General features: G+C 39.3%; 1 pseudogene across 1 annotated transcript; it reads left to right on the plus strand.

The window, feature by feature from the left end:
- The first annotated feature begins 8,198 nt into the window (after positions 1-8,198).
- On the plus strand, positions 8,199-15,782 carry LOC113022803 (interferon-induced GTP-binding protein Mx-like; annotated as a pseudogene). The gene is made up of 12 exons (XR_013909308.1): positions 8,199-8,492; positions 9,604-9,741; positions 9,858-10,012; positions 10,317-10,456; positions 12,719-12,917; positions 13,010-13,088; positions 13,181-13,303; positions 13,387-13,528; positions 13,686-13,844; positions 13,945-14,021; positions 14,105-14,308; positions 14,700-15,782. The product of XR_013909308.1 is annotated as an interferon-induced GTP-binding protein Mx-like (transcript).
- Positions 15,783-15,993: the final 211 nt, after the last annotated feature.

Consider the following 15,993-nt stretch of genomic DNA (forward strand, 5'->3'; position numbering starts at 1 on the left):
TAAGCGCTGAGGTGTGTGACCTTGTCAGGAATTAGCCATCCTCAGCTTTCTGGTAAGGAAAAGTGGAACCAGAAGATATTCAAATACATTTCTCCACAGGTGCTGATGAATTCTACAAAAAACAAAGTTTGTTAAAAACATTTGCAGGTGAATCACCACTGATTTATCACTGACATCCATTTACTCAAAAATTACTGGCAAGTGGATAACTAGAATATATATATAGTTTATAATTTCAACAATGTACTGTAAAAAATGGAACTTTATATGACAAATGTGGTATGGTGCAGTGTAACTGGTTTCTGCTTCGTCCCGCTGCAACAGTTCGGCCCAAACAGACTCCTCAACTCTGCGTTGTGTTGTGTTTTTAAGAAGACAAGGAGTCTCTGATCGATTGTTGCCACTTTATTTCCTGAATGGAAACAACGGTGTTTTATCAGTGGACAGGCTCGCCACACACCACTCCGCACAGCACACTTTAGATGTGAGAGGTAGTGATGGTCCGCTTGAAGCTGACGCTCCGGTGCGTGTGTCAAAAAGATCTTTTCTACAGTCAATGGTTTATATGCTCAGTTGAAAACCATTTTAATACTTGACATAATTTTCAGTATAATTACTATTTTTTTGTGAGAATTCAGTACTTGAGTGCAATTTATTGAATTATTTAGTAATAAATATGAAGTAAAAAGTTTTAATCACAAATGTGATTTTTCCTAAACTAATCCTTGCTTAACACTTCTAACCTGTTACTGTAAAGTTTATAATAAAGTCATAGTAACCTGATATTTAGAATCCCCATTTCCTTTATGCTTATATGTTGTCAAACAATGGCAGTAAAAAACATAGTGTTAAAATAGCTCTAAATAGCATTATTTCTTTAACCTTAAGATTAATCTTGAGAAGAGGTCAAAGGTCAGTTATCGTTATGGGGTCTTGCTATATGTTATGACACAAACATAGCAAAGTTGTAAGTATCATAGTTTCTAGGTTCTAAGGCTTTTTGTCAGTTTAATAGTGAGCTTTACAAGATTGATTTTCGTGCCAAAGGCTGGCTCGCTTATGACCACTAGAGCTGGAAACAAGACCTCAAGCAATTGCTAAGGCTAATTAGCATGGCTAGCATTTTAAAAACATTTGTTAAATGTTGTCATTGCTAACATATAACTGTTTAAAAGCATGGTGAGTAGCGAGAACGCTAAGTTATTGTTAGCTTTGAAAAGAAAAATGTGAAGACGTAATATTAGCATGAGCTATATGCTAATGTTAGTCACCAGATGTTTGCTTGAGTGATTTGCTGCTTTCTAATATCTGTGTTTATTTCCTGGTATACCTATACCTATGTGGTTAGTATACATGCTACATAAAGGCTGACAAAGGCAGTAAGTATAAATGATCATGAATTAAGTGTAAATTACATTGCGGTGAGCTCCATTGCTCCAACCTCAGCCTGTGGAAAGCCAAGTTTTGGAAAATATTTTTCTGAAAGCGGAGTTTACTTGCAAGCCACAACAAGTACTTCATCTTTGGATTGTTTGTACTTGTTTTTCATCTCAACAGCAAAGCCTGAAAATGGCTTGTCGTGGACCCCAACTCCTCGACAGTCCCCTGGACTTCGCTGCAGGTACTTTTAACATTTCTTCAGTTATTTTAAGAGTCACTAAATGACTGTAATAATTTAATAAGTTCCAGTGTGAATGTCACGTTTTAATGTTATCAAAATATGTGTATTCCAAGATTTTTCCCCGTAAATTGTTTGTATGCTTTAAATTTTCTGGGAGAGGTGTATAAATTATTAACTGTATGAATTTGAAAAAAAGTTGTTACTTTGATTTGAAGGCTTCAAATTTGACACTTTTTTTTTAATGAAATGGTTAAAAATACCTTAATGGACAAAAATTTGTAAAATGCCCCAAAATCAGTCTCTTTGCTAACAGCATCTTCAGGATGTCATGACGTCAGAACACACAGGTGTAAACACACCAGATCCCGGTCTTCTCCTAACATCCTGTTCTTCTCCGGATCAAAGGCTTTATTGAAATAAACTATAACTTTTTCCCTGCTACAAAACGTGATGATAAAAAATAATAAAAATAAAAGAATATAAAAAAGAATATGAAAACAGTAATCATAGTATAGTAGTAATAATGGTATTAAGACCTATCTTATGTTATGGTAATACTTTATAATATATCTTATTATATAGCAGACAGATATATTGTATTACACAGGGATAGCATGTGGTAAAAATATCTCATGTATCTGTCCTTATGGCAGATACAGTCCTTGTGCACATTCCTAATAATGTAGATTTTTTATTTGTTTGCTTTTTGCTTGACCATGGTTTTGAGACATACCTGCACAGCTTTGTGTGTTTGCAATTTTTACTTCTGCCAAGGAGGTTATGTTTTTAGTAACTTTTGCTTGCCTGTTATTTTTTAGTAAACATCATAGCTGAAAAAAATTGAATTAATCCTGATCAAACTTTGTAGGGGTGTAGAGTGGGGTTATGTAAAGTTAGCTTACACCCACTTCAAGGTTAACTTTATTATTGGTCAAAAATGAACAAAAATCTTTATAATTTAGAAGCTATGATTCTTAAAAGTGTGGAGTCTGTGGTCAATATATAAAAGTACTGTGTAAAGATTTAAAATATCACATTACATCTGACCTCTCCTTCAAGGTCAAATAAAGTCAAACTTGTGTCATTCAGTCTGACATAAATGTAGCCTAAAATGCTTTTCTCTCATCATCTGCTGAAACTAACAAATGTAGCTCTGTTCCTTTAGCACTCGGTGTTTATTACATTCCTAATGTTATTTTAAACTTGTTTCCTCACATGTCGTCTTGACTACGTGGTTGAACGTCCCGCAGAAGAAGGCCTTCCTGAAGTCATCAGGATCCTGGATGACAGTCTCCCGAGCACCATCTCTTCTGATGAAGAACAGGACACTGATACCCAGCGTGTCAGTAAAGGTGAGTATGGTGAGTATATCCTTCTCTCATCCTCCCCCTCTTCTCACGAAGCTTCTCCTTCAACCTCAGTTCTCACCTCCTCAGCAAAGAGAAGCAGAGAAGACATCTGCACTGAAGAGGTAAGTGCAAAGAGGTGCAAGGTAAGTGATGGCACGTTCTGTGGCCCTTCTACGTCATCAGGTTCTTTTGGTGTCAGACGCTTCTGGGAAAGGCCTTTTAACCTTTCACTTGATGACAGTGACTCTGACTAGGTAATGTTAGAACTTGTTTTTAAACTTTAAACGTTTAAGTTGGCCTTTGCGTCTTGCAGTGTTTGTAAGACACTTTCTTGCTTTGAGGACAGCTTCTTGTAAATATCCTTTACTTTTTAATTAACTTTGTAATGTTTAAGTTAAGCCTTTGTGTCTTGTGATGTTTGTAACACAGCTAACTAAAAATATCTGACTTTTAAAGAATATTAACTAACACATGTGAAATGTATTGTTTTTTTCTTAATATGTGACATTGCCTGTGTTACTGTAAGGTAGTGTTTTAGGTGTTGTTACTTCTATTTTTGTTAATATCACAGGTAACTGTTTAAATGACTTACATATTTTTTCTCAAGCTCTAGCTCACCATGCAGGACAAAGGTAAGTCCGTACATAATGTCAACACAAATGAGTAGAAAAGGTTCAAAAATGATGTCGTGAACTGACTGTAGTCTCTTGTTTATACATAAGGTATAGCCTGTGGCTAAGGGATCAGAGGTAAGGTAAAAACACATAACAGAAGAAAAGTAAATTGAACAAATCAGTGATCTGTGAATTCATCCTTTTGTCTTTGTCTTTTTGTCTTCAGGTGCTTTACACTTGTCCTCTCCCAGCATTCCAGACGGCGCTAACACAGAGAGATGCTCTACCCAGAAGACAGCCTTACCCCAACCCAATGAGAAGGATGGATGACCAAGTGACAAACTGGAGAGTGGTGCTGTGTTCCAGCTATGTAAGTTATTGCCTCACATTGGCTACAAACTGTCTTGAAGACTAAATCCTTCCAAAAGCTGGTATAAATCATCGTCCTACAGTACTGTAGGTCTAAGTTTATTTATAGTTATTGTGTATATATGTTGAGTTTAAAATAGCATTTTAACAACATGCTGCAGCTGCCAACAATGGAAATGCTGTTTTGTGTTAAAATTACGTCTTTCTTGTGTTATTGCTTTGCAGGGCAGCTGAGAGTGGACAGAGCTGCACAGAGGACCAAAGATCCACTCTCGGCACTTCATACCTGACTGGCCACAGCACCACCCCTCTTCACCCAGGGTGAGGAGGGTCCTGACCCCGCCTGCACAGAGGGAGTTGTGAACATGCACTTCTGTACCGGTGGGTTTAGGAGCCTCCTCACACACACACACACACGGATGAAGACTGTCACTGGAAGATGTCTCCATTGCATCAGCAGGACAGGACGTAAGCATTTGTATAATATTACAGTTTGTGATGTTTTATACATGTTTTTATTGCTTCATTTCAAACTAGGAGATATAAAATAAACCAGTTTTCATAATAGTTTCTGTCTCTTTAGTTGTTTTCTTAATAAGTTATTTGGAACATCATTGCAACCTGTCAGCTTTTTATTGATGATTTAGAAAGCTGCTGGTGGCCCGAGTGTGTACAGTGGGGTGTTGTTTTTGTCACATGGTGAAAGTGACCTCGGGGGGAGCAAAAAGAACAACTGAACAATTTTGGGATTCACAGACTTTGGTAATCGTTAAAAAAATGAAGAAAAATTGTTCTGTGTGAACAAGAAGCTCAAATATAAACCTTACTGACACAAATGATCTGCTATCTGTAAGCAGGGAAATGTTTTCATGAGCCTGGGTGAAGCTAATTTGTATGAGTTTAACCTCCTGGTCAAAAACTTTTAGAAGATTAATATGTTCACCCGCTGATTCTTACTTGGCCTGAATGTTTGAATGTTTGCAGTTTCAGGTCCTACTGATCAGTTTTAAGTACTGTAGAAAGTGAGCAGCAATTTAATTGAGTCCTGGGATGTAATGGGACAAAAGGGTAATGTGACAGACACATTAGTTCCCTCGTTTAACAATGTGTAAGCAGACTGCTTTAACCTGCAATTTACTGCATGTTGTTAGGCTGCATGGTACAACCACAGTCTGCTAACCACCCGTGGTGAGCGAAGGTTTTGAGGTCTTGCTCGAGCTACTGATGAAGTTTTATTAATGCTTCCCAACCACATTTCATCTCGATGGTCCAAGGCTTACATCTTTAAGCTCACAAATATACTTCTGTAATTAATCAGTAACCAATTTATTACTTCAAGTTACAGTGTGAGGGACATTGATTAACATAAATTAGATTTAACTGGATTATGTGTTTAGGTCAAGAGACACAGAACTTCATCTTCAAGAGGCTCTTCTTAAATGTCTGATCACGATGTTTGTGTTTGTCTGCAGCATCACTGGAGCAGAGAGGGTATAACACAAGGCCACAGTCATGTGGTATTCTGTCCTGCTATTAAGTGAATAAAATACTGAAAAAACATCTAGACACTAAATACAGTCACTGGCCACTTCATTAGTTACACCTTGCCAGTACTGTTTTGGACCTTCTTTCACCTTCAGAACTGCCTTAATTCATTGTGGCGCAGATTCAACAAAGACCTGGAAACATTCCTCACAGATTTAGTTTCATATTGACATGATAGCATCACACAGTTGCTTCAGATTTGTCGGCTGTGCATCCATGTTGCAAATCTACTGATCCACCACATGCCAAAGATAATCTGCTGGATTGACATCTGTTATAAGATGAGTATACTGTGGTCATAAAACGATGGGCATGGTCAGCAGCACAGCTCAGGGAGGTTGTACCTCTGGAGAGGCCCTATCCTACACCTGAGGTTTTTACCAGTGAAAAGAACTGAGGTTTCCTCACAGTGTTTCCTAGTGTTTAATCAACAAAGGAGAATTTATTCCTTAGACTGTGTAAAATTTCTTTCATGGTTATTCTGCTGCAAAGGTGAGCTCTGAGATGGGCCCAAGCCATGCTTGCTCCTCAGCAGTCTTTATTTAACCTGATATGTCAAACCCAATTATTGTTGAAGACTGCTCTGACTCTGGAGAAGAGTTATGCTTTCTGTTTTTTTAAATGAGCAGTAATGATACTTGTAATAAATGTAGCCTTTATGCAGCTCTGGAGGCCTGGATTGCTGAATTGGACACTTGAAATCCCACCCTTGAGCTGGTCAGGCCCCTGTAGCCGGAGCAGCGGAAGGTGGCGTAGGCCCTGCTAACTGTCTCCCAGCAGGTTATCCTCAGCAGACAGGAAAACATGATGGCTGGGTGACGGTGAGGAGGGAGCATAGTCTTAAACAGAAGCCCTGGTACACCACCACCGTGTTCATGTGTCTAACTGTTTCCTCCACTCGGCGACACACCCGCCAGGGATCAAACTCTGGTAATTGCTGATTCTGTTCTGAGACACATGAAGACAGCAGCAACCATAGTCAATTGTCTTCCAGGGGCCAGAGCAGGCAACACTGAGGGAAATAAAACATGCTGGCTGAGGGTAAACCTGAATTCAGTAAAAGTATAATTCACATCAGCAATAATGACACCCGGTTACATCAATCAGATGTCACTAAAATCAATATTGAATCAGTGTGTAACTTTGCCAAAACAATGTCAGACTCTGTAGTCCCCTCTCCAATCAGACCAGGAGTGTCATGCGGCTAAGCATGTTCTCCTTAAATTGCTGGCTGTGTGACTGGTGTCCAAGAAACGATGTGGGTTTTATAGATAATTGGGAAACTTTCTGGAGGAAACTTGGTCTTGTTGGGAGACAATCCGACTTTGGATGAAGCAGCTCTTATTTCGCAGTGATGTTAAATTGGGGTGAAACGTCATCATAGCAGCTTTGACTGGCAGCTGCGGTCATGGAGAAACTTGCGTATCTCTGTTCGGGAATAGCAGATAGAGCGTAGGCTCTGAGAGGAGGGCCAGCGTTTACGTAGCCAGCGTTTAGTACATATAAAAGTGCGAATGGGAAAAAGGTTTTTGAAATGCAGTTTATTAAATTGGAATTCAAAAATGAATTTACAAATGCAGAATTTATTCTACAATTCATTATTTAAGCACAGAATTCTTTATTTCGATGCGCGTGGCTCTTATGGTCCTCCATACTATAGACCCCAAAGCGCTTTACACTACATTCAGTCATCCACCCATTAACACACATTCACACGCTGGTGATGCCGGGTCTTCTGACCACCACCAGTACGCAACCGGTGTCTTGCTCAAAGACACAACGACCAAGACTGTCGGAGCCGGGGTTCGAACCGGCAACCTTTTGATTACAAGACGAACTGCTAACGCTTAAGATTAGATTAACCTTTACTAGTCCCACACGTGGGAAATTTGTTGTGCCACAGCAGAAAGTGGACAGTGCAAATTTCAAGTATGGAGAAGGATACAAACAGCTCATAATCTAAAGCATATTCCACATTATCTGTCAAACATGATGGAAGCAATGTTATACCATACTGCCTGCTGTGGAATCAGGGCACTGGTTCCCCTCACATGATGTGACTGCTGATAGGAGCAGCGTGATGAATTCAGAAATGTGCAGCGAGTACTGTAATCTGCTCAAACTCAGAGATTTGGCTGATGTTGGTTGATTGGAAAGCATTTAAACAGTGTTACTACATAAGGACCCAAAGTGTACTGCAAAAACAACCCAAAATATCCCAAGGCAAAGAAATGGGATATTCTTAAATGTTCAAACCAATCACATGATCTGAGGCCAACAGAGCTCGCTCTTCAGTTACTAAAAACAAAACTGAAGGCAGAGACACACACACACACACACACACACACACACACACACACACACACACACACACACACACACACACACACAAGCCAAAAAGTCCAGCAGAGCATTTAGACTTCAGTCAGTCACTGACTGCCAAAGATTTTCATCAAAGTTTTAAACACAATGATTTCATTTAAAGTCGTATCAGGGTGTCAAAGGTACTTTTGAGCCTCTGAAATTGGGGGACAGTGCATGAAAATGGCTGTCGTTTCTGAACGGTTAATGCACTTTGTGAAAGTCCTGGAATTAAAGGAAGAAGTGTGACAGCTTAATAAGGGACATGCCATCTGTTGCTGCTTCCTGTATTTTTGAATGAAACAGACACCACGAGGTACAGAAAGTGAAACAAAACACATCACTTTTTCTTTCTCTTCCAACCCACGGTCTGCTTTTCACGAAGCATGTTATCACTTTGTCCATTTTTAATTTTTATTTTTGTCGTAAGACAAGCTGAGACCAGCATGAGCACTCTGAACCAGCAGTATGATGAGAAGGTCCGTCCCCTCATCGACCTCATTGACTCTCTCCGCTCTCTCGGTGTAGAGAAGGACCTGGCGCTGCCTGCTATCGCTGTGATTGGAGACCAAAGCTCGGGGAAGAGCTCTGTGTTGGAGGCGCTGTCCGGGGTGGCACTGCCGAGAGGCAGCGGTGAGCTCAGAAACTTTCCGTACATTAGAAGTGTCAAAGTGAAGCAGATAACGGAACTGTATCAAGACTGGCAGAGAGGTGGGGGTGGTGCAGGGCGTGTATCAGGCAGCAAAACACATTCTTTGGCAACTAGCCTGTTCCTTAAAATCTATATTTAATGACTTGATTAATTTAATGACACGCTATTTTACTTTATTTCATTAAAATAACTAGAACAGGGTTTGAACTTTGAGTTGACAATTTCATGACTTTGTTTTGTTATTTTGAATTTTTTTAATGTACATAATGGTACATTTAAACTAAAATTACAAATGTGACAGATTTTCAGCTGAAGTGTTGCTGGTGATCCATAAGAACAAATATCAATTGGATCAAATAAACCATCATTACTAAGATATGAAAACATATGTGTGTGTGCGTGTGTGTGTGTATGAGTTGTAGAGGAAGGAGGTTGGTCTGGGTTTGGGGCCTATTTCTTATAAATTGAAGTTTCAAACAAGTCAAAGGAGGGAAGGAAATGGAGACCACAGAAAAAACTAGTCTGAACCTGCAAACTCGTTAATGCTGAACAAAGTGCAGCTCTGTTTCAAGCTAACCTTGCTCAGTTTCACCTTTGGTAGAGAAACTCCTCTGCTTCAGACTAATGGAAAAGGTTTAGCCTAGGAGTTTTCTGCCAGAAACTTTAAGCTTTCTTTTCAGTTACATTTATGATTTTAGTTTTAGGAATCTAAACTACCTGGTTAGGTTAGGAGCTGCTTGCTGTTAAAGCAGCTCCTCCCTTCTGTCCATGACCTCCCCTCTGTTGTTAAAAACGGTTTATTTTAAAGGGTGAAGCATGGCTGGAAAACAGAATGCTCACAGGAAGCTGATTAGTCCAAATCACTCTGGCTGAAAGCATTTCGGCAAGATGGATTCTCCCCTGATCTTGTACAAATCAAACCGTCTATCAGAGCATTAGACTCCAACTAGAAAAAAAACAACCTTTTACATATTTGTATCACCAAAATCACGGGAGGCTAAATGTCATAATAGAAAACATCGGAAATCGTTCATTAATTTGTCCAAAAGAGAGAGAGAGAAATTGTCTGACACTCAGTGTTTTAAAACACAGGTATTGTGACAAGATGTCCACTGGAACTGAAGATGATGAGAAAGAAGAAAGGAGAGGCGTGGTATGGAAAGATAAGCTACCGCGACTTTGAAGAAAAGATAAAAGAGCCTGCAGTCGTCGAGAAAATGATTCGAGAAGGTGAGTCTACATAATTCTTTCATGTCACTACTAAAAACCACGTAAAAGGTGGAAGCGCAAAGTAGGCAAGTTAAATGTGTTGCTTGGGCATACGTGACATCATATTCTCTCTTTAGCTCAACTTAAATTGATCGGGAATGAGATGGGGATCAGCAGTGAGCTCATCAGTCTGGAGATTGCCTCCCCGGATGTTCCAGACCTTACTCTCATCGACCTGCCTGGCATTGCCCGGGTGGCTGTAGATGGGCAGTCGGCAGACATTGGTGATAAGGTATGATACCTTAGTCTCCCTCACAATTTTAAGGCCATTTCTTTGGTAGAAATTTCATCCAATAAAACACAAACCCAGAGTTTGATAGGCATTGGCATGTTAGTGTTAAAAAGGGACAACACTGACACACCAGTGTGACTGCTGGTTTTTGGTATTATATGTATTTATTGTTATGAGTTTGCTACTTTATCTGGACATTCCTGCTTACATCAGTTATTTGGTTGTATTGTTCATAACTGCATTTATGCAATTTATGAAATAATATTTTTAATCTTTATACTTTATTTTGAATGGATACTTTCAGATTAAAACTATAATCCAGACTGCCATCAGTAAACAAGAAACTATCAACCTGGTGGTTGTTCCATGCAACGTGGACATTGCAACTACAGAGGCTTTTTAATATGGCTAAGCTGGTGGATCCTGATGGAGAGAGGACTTTGGGTAAGCAAGTGTCTCTCTTAAGTCATTTAGTTTCTTTACTTTGGATTCTGTTTCTGCTGCCAAGTGATTAACATCATATGGATGCAGTGAACCACAAACGCAGCACATCAGCCTGGAAGTTGGAGAAGAGCCACAGATTGCTCTTCCACACAGGCAATCACCCCATGCACATTTCCAAAGTTGTGGCCAAATCGCTTTAGCACAAGTTGTAGTGGTCATGGCAAAGCCCTGTTGGTAATTCAATAGAAAATTTGGGCAGAAAAGAAAAAGCAGGTATAAAAACTGAGCCTACAAATTTGACTCAGGTACACTAATATTCAAGAGGAACAAGTTAAAAATAGGACAGCAACTTATTGAGAGAGACTTTCAGAAGGAAATACATGTTTTTTCTATTGGTCATTCCATCTTTAGTCAATACAGGCCTTCTGTTTGACCATCTCTGATTTGCATGAAGATTTTGTGGTCCAAATCTTGAACCTACATTACCGGTCAAAAGTTTTAGGACACCCCACTTTTTCCAATTGATAATTATGAAAAATATTTATTAAAATTATTCAGTTTAATGTCTCATTGCACCCTGAAATTAAAACTAAGTCCAAATATGCAATTGGAGAAGAAATCATGGCATAAATTTATAGACAATCATTTATTCTAAACCGTTAAATAAATGGTAAATGGCCTGCATTTGTATAGCGCTTTACTCAGTCCTTAAGGACCCCAAAGCGCTTCACACTCAGTCATTCACCCATTCACACACACATTCACACACTGTGACTCATCAAAGTACCTGGCCCCACCTTCCCATATCTGTTGCAGAAGCTCCCATAAATGTGTGGCACTTGTAGGTTTCGTTTCCTTGACTCTTCTGTCCAGTTCATCCCAAACCAGCTCGATGGGGATTAAGTCTGGAGACTGTGCTGGCTACTCCATGTTTTGAAGCTTACCATGTTTGGGTTTTTTTCCTGAGGTAGTTATGGCATAGTTTGGACTTATGTTTTGGGTCATGATCTTGCTGTAGGATGAACCCCTGACCAACTGGACACATACAAAAGGGTATTGCATGGTACTGAAGAATGCTAAGGTAGCTGTTTTAGTTCAGGGTGCCTCTCAGTCTGTACAAGTCACCGACCCTGGATCCATCAAAACAGCCCCAGACCGTCACACTTCCTCCTCCATGTTTGGCAGGTGATGCCACACACTGTGGAACCATCCTTTCACCTACTCGACGGTGTACAAGGATCCTGCGTGATGAGCAACAGATTTCAAATTTTGATTCATCAGTCTATAATACCATCTTCCTGTCTACAGTAGTCCAATGGTGGTGTTTCATGGCCCAGGCAAGCTTCTTTGTCTTATTCTGATGTCTTAGCAAAGTTACGCAAGCTATCAACTCTCAGAAACCTGTCCTCAAATTCAGTTGGCTTTGGGTCTGCCAGACCTCTTCCTATCAGAGTTTGCCCCAGTTTCAGAGTGCCTTTTGATGGTGAAAAAAGGCACCTTGACATGCTCCAACACTGCTTTTATGCAGACAGAGGGGGTTGTAGGTAATCCTGAAAAGTTGGAACACCAGCTTTCAAGGCTTGAAATTTGTTAACCCATTTTGTGTTCCCTGAAAAAGACCTTTTTGTATAATTCTGAAATGTACTTTTTTCCTTTTTGGCTAACCTTACTTTTTTATTTTTTTACCTCTGGCCTTTCTAACCATTTATCGGACCTGAACTACTTGAATTGCAAAAAATAACTGGGAAAATGGGGGTGTTCCAAATCTTTTGACCAATTTGTTAAAAACCTGTTGGATCCACTTACTTTAATCCCTGCAAAATGATATCTGAGGCAGTGTTTTAACATGTACATCTGAATTACTATTAAAGATAAAACCATAAATGAATGGAGCGACAGCTATATATAAACAATTTAAAGGTAACGTGTCATGAGACAGTAAAATGAAAGAAAGAATGCACTGTTAAATAAACAGTGCATTCCTGATGGATTTTAACTGACTGAGTACAAGCAATCACTGCCAGACAAACATGTCCAGTAATGTGAAACGCTGTATTTATATGTCTCCAAAACATTTCTGACATCCACTGGATTTCTTTTGCAAACATCTGTGATCATGTTAAAGATCCCTTTCCTGCTGAGCAAACAACGTTGGCAACATTTGATGACTGGCACCAAACTCTGACTGGAGCTTGCAGTGATCAATACAAATTATCAGTCTTCTCATAAGGTGGGGAATCCAACACTATCTCTCTCTGTCAGGTGTCTTGACTAAACCTGACCTGGTGGACAAAGGCACAGAAGAGAACGTGGTTAAAATTGTCCATAATGAAGTCATCCCGCTGAAGAAGGGCTACATGGTGGTCAAATGCAGGGGTCAGAAGGAGATCACAGAGAAGGTTTCACTTTCTGAAGCACTAAAAAACGAGGAAGCCTTCTTCGAAGAGCATGCCCATTTCCAGTAAGTTTGCTCTTTTTGGAAATTATGCAAAGAAGTGTTTGTGGTGTGTTAGGCTGTGTTGCTTATACTCTAACCTTTTGCTTGTACTGTAGGACTCTCTTTGATGAGGGCAAGGCCTCTGTTCCTAAACTGGCAGAAAAACTCACTCTTGAACTGGTGCATCATATTCAGGTGAATACCTATTACTGTTTTACCTTTGTAGGTCACTGGGGAGAGCTTTAACCCACTCCAACTTTGATGTGATTTGTCCATGTGATTTGTAGAAATCTCTGCCACGGCTTGATGAGCAGATACATAAGAAACTGGAACAGACTCAGGAAAACCTAAAAAAATTAAGGACTGGACCCCCATCTGATGCAACTCAGAGACAAAAGTTTCTCAGTGATGTGAGTAGAAGTGTAAGCAAAATGAATACGAGCTTCTGGAAAACACACGTCCTGTTCATTTAATTGAATCTGTTCTATCTTAGCTTGTGTTAGCATTCACACAGGATGCTATCAGTCTGACCAAAGGTGAAGAATTAAAATGTGGATACAACTCCAGCATCTTTTTCACACTCAGAAATAGGTTTGAAGCATGGGAGAAAATCATAAAAGACTCTGCATCATCATGTAAGTTAATTAACCACTTTTTCATTCAGCAGTTTTTAAGATTCCCTCTGTTGCTTACAAGCTACTACATAAAGTAACTCTAACATTTAAAGTAAAAAAATTACTGTCATTAAAAAAACATATTTTACATCTTCACTTAACTTTCATTGCACTGCAGTCAAAGAGCACATTCTGAGAGAAGAGTCTCAGTTTGAGCGCACGTACCGTGGAAGAGAACTGCCATTGTTTGTGAGCTACAGTACTTTTGAGTCCATAATCCAGAAGCAGATCAAACAGCTGGAGGAGCCTGCTATCCAGAAACTCAAGGAAGTGTCAGGCATGTTTTTTTTTCTCAAAATACTTGAATCTTACTTTGCAGGTAATCTTTCATTTGGTACATTTTTTTGACTAACTTATTATCGTTTTATTGCTTTTAGAGGTTGTGAGGAAAGAGCTGTTTGAACTGGCACAAAACAGCTTTGTGGGCTTTCCGAACCTCATCAATACAGCGAAGGTATCGTCTTCTTTATAATGTATTACTGTGCACATATTACTAAACGGTAATGAATATTTATTGACATTTTTTGTGTGATTTAGATGAACATTGAAACCATCAGGAATGAAAGGGAAGAGGAAGCAAAGCCCATTCTGGGGATGCAGTTTAAGATGGAGATGCTTGTTTACACTCAGGACAGCAAATACATCACAGAGATACGAAATGAAATTTCCAACAAAGGCCGTCTGTACTTTGGTGGGAATACCACAGAGGAGATGATGAGACATTTTGAAGCATATTACAATGTAAATGTCACTCAATTGCTTTTTTAATGCTTTTGTTTGTTTGAAGCATGTAATTCATTGTATCCACATGTATCCCATTGAAATAGTTGACTTTAGTTTTTTTTAACATATTAAGAAAAGCAAACACTGAAACCTCGTAGAGAAAAAAATAATACCTAAAACTTACATCTTTTATATTTAATCACACTTTTAGATCCATAAAATAAGATCTATTATTTTATGGTGTGATTAAATATGTCTAGAGTGATCTGAAATATTTTTTGATAACTACATGTAATTTGCAATAAAACCTTAAGGAATTTTTTAATAAGCAAACTAGAAAATGTTTCAAATTCAGTCCTAAACCAGTGAGCTCTTTAGTACATCTTATTTTTGTCTTCTCTGCTTACAGATTGCTGGTCAGCGTCTTGCTGACCAGATCCCCCTGGTGATCCGGTATCAGATGCTGCAGGAGTTTGCCAGCGAGCTGCAGAGTAAGATGCTGGAAGCATTTACGGACAAGGAAAGAAAAGAGTACCTGCTTCAAGAGGATAGTGGCACAAAAAATAAAAGAGAAGATCTTAAGAAGCGCCTTGAGCGTCTCTCACAAGCTCACATTCTGCTGTCTGAATTCAGTAGGAACACAACTTTAACTGAAGTCAACAACTTCAACTCAATGGAAAAATTTCTACCAAATTTTTAACCTGGCAGCACAAAGCACAAGGTCAGACCTCACTGCAATCTTTCCAATTAAAAGTTAAGGGTTTAAAAGGGTTGGGGTTTGCACCTATAATCATTTATAAGAAACACTGAAGAATATTTCTATACGGGCATCAGAGAAAATAGAGACAGTTGCACCAGGAAGTCTTAAATACTAGAAAAGAAAAAAAGAAAAACAACACACATCCAGGTCTAAGGAGTTAAGAAAGAAAAGCGTCTGGACCTCTCATCCAAGAAGCTTCTTCAGTTCTACAGTCTAATGGTGTGAAGTCCCAGATTTAAGCCCTGTGGAGACTCCACACCATTTGACCGTAGAACTGAAGAAGCTTCTCGGATGAGAGGTGAAACGTCTTCGAGCAACTTAAAGAAGTCCAGACACTTTTCTCTGGATGACTGAGAACCTTCACAGACAACACACATCCAGAGTTTTCAGATTTCTGCTCAACTAAATCAGAATCTCTGTTTTGGACGGGAATATTTTTACATTATTATGTACTCTGTGTGTTCATGTATTGTGTCATCTATTTTTTTCCTATTCATTTTCAGTTGGAGTGTATGAATAAATAAGTAAATACAGTGAAACAATAAGCTGACAGTATTCATCTTTGCTGAGGCTCCACATAACTGAACTGAACAACAGCTGTGTACATACAGATGTCACATTGCATATGGACAAAAGTCAGGCCATGGATTCAAATGAACTCTGTAAACCTCAATAATGTGGTCACGGTATTCTCTGAATGTTCCAAAGACAAATAAACATGAACTAGAAAACGTGTGAATTAGTCCTCATCTTCACATTCCCTCTTGACATCTGATTTCTTTACGACTTTGACCCATTGCGATCGTGGCTCAAGAGTTGGGAGTTCGCCTTGTAATTGGAAGGTTGCCGGTTCGAGCCCCTGCTTGGACAATCTCGGTCGTTGTGTCCTTGGGCAAGACACTTCACCCGTTGCCTACTGGTGGTGGTCAGAGGGCCCGGTGGC

Source organism: Astatotilapia calliptera, chromosome 5 (genome assembly GCF_964374335.1).
Source record: "Astatotilapia calliptera chromosome 5, fAstCal68.1, whole genome shotgun sequence".
NCBI classification, from domain to species: Eukaryota; Metazoa; Chordata; class Actinopteri; order Cichliformes; family Cichlidae; genus Astatotilapia; species Astatotilapia calliptera.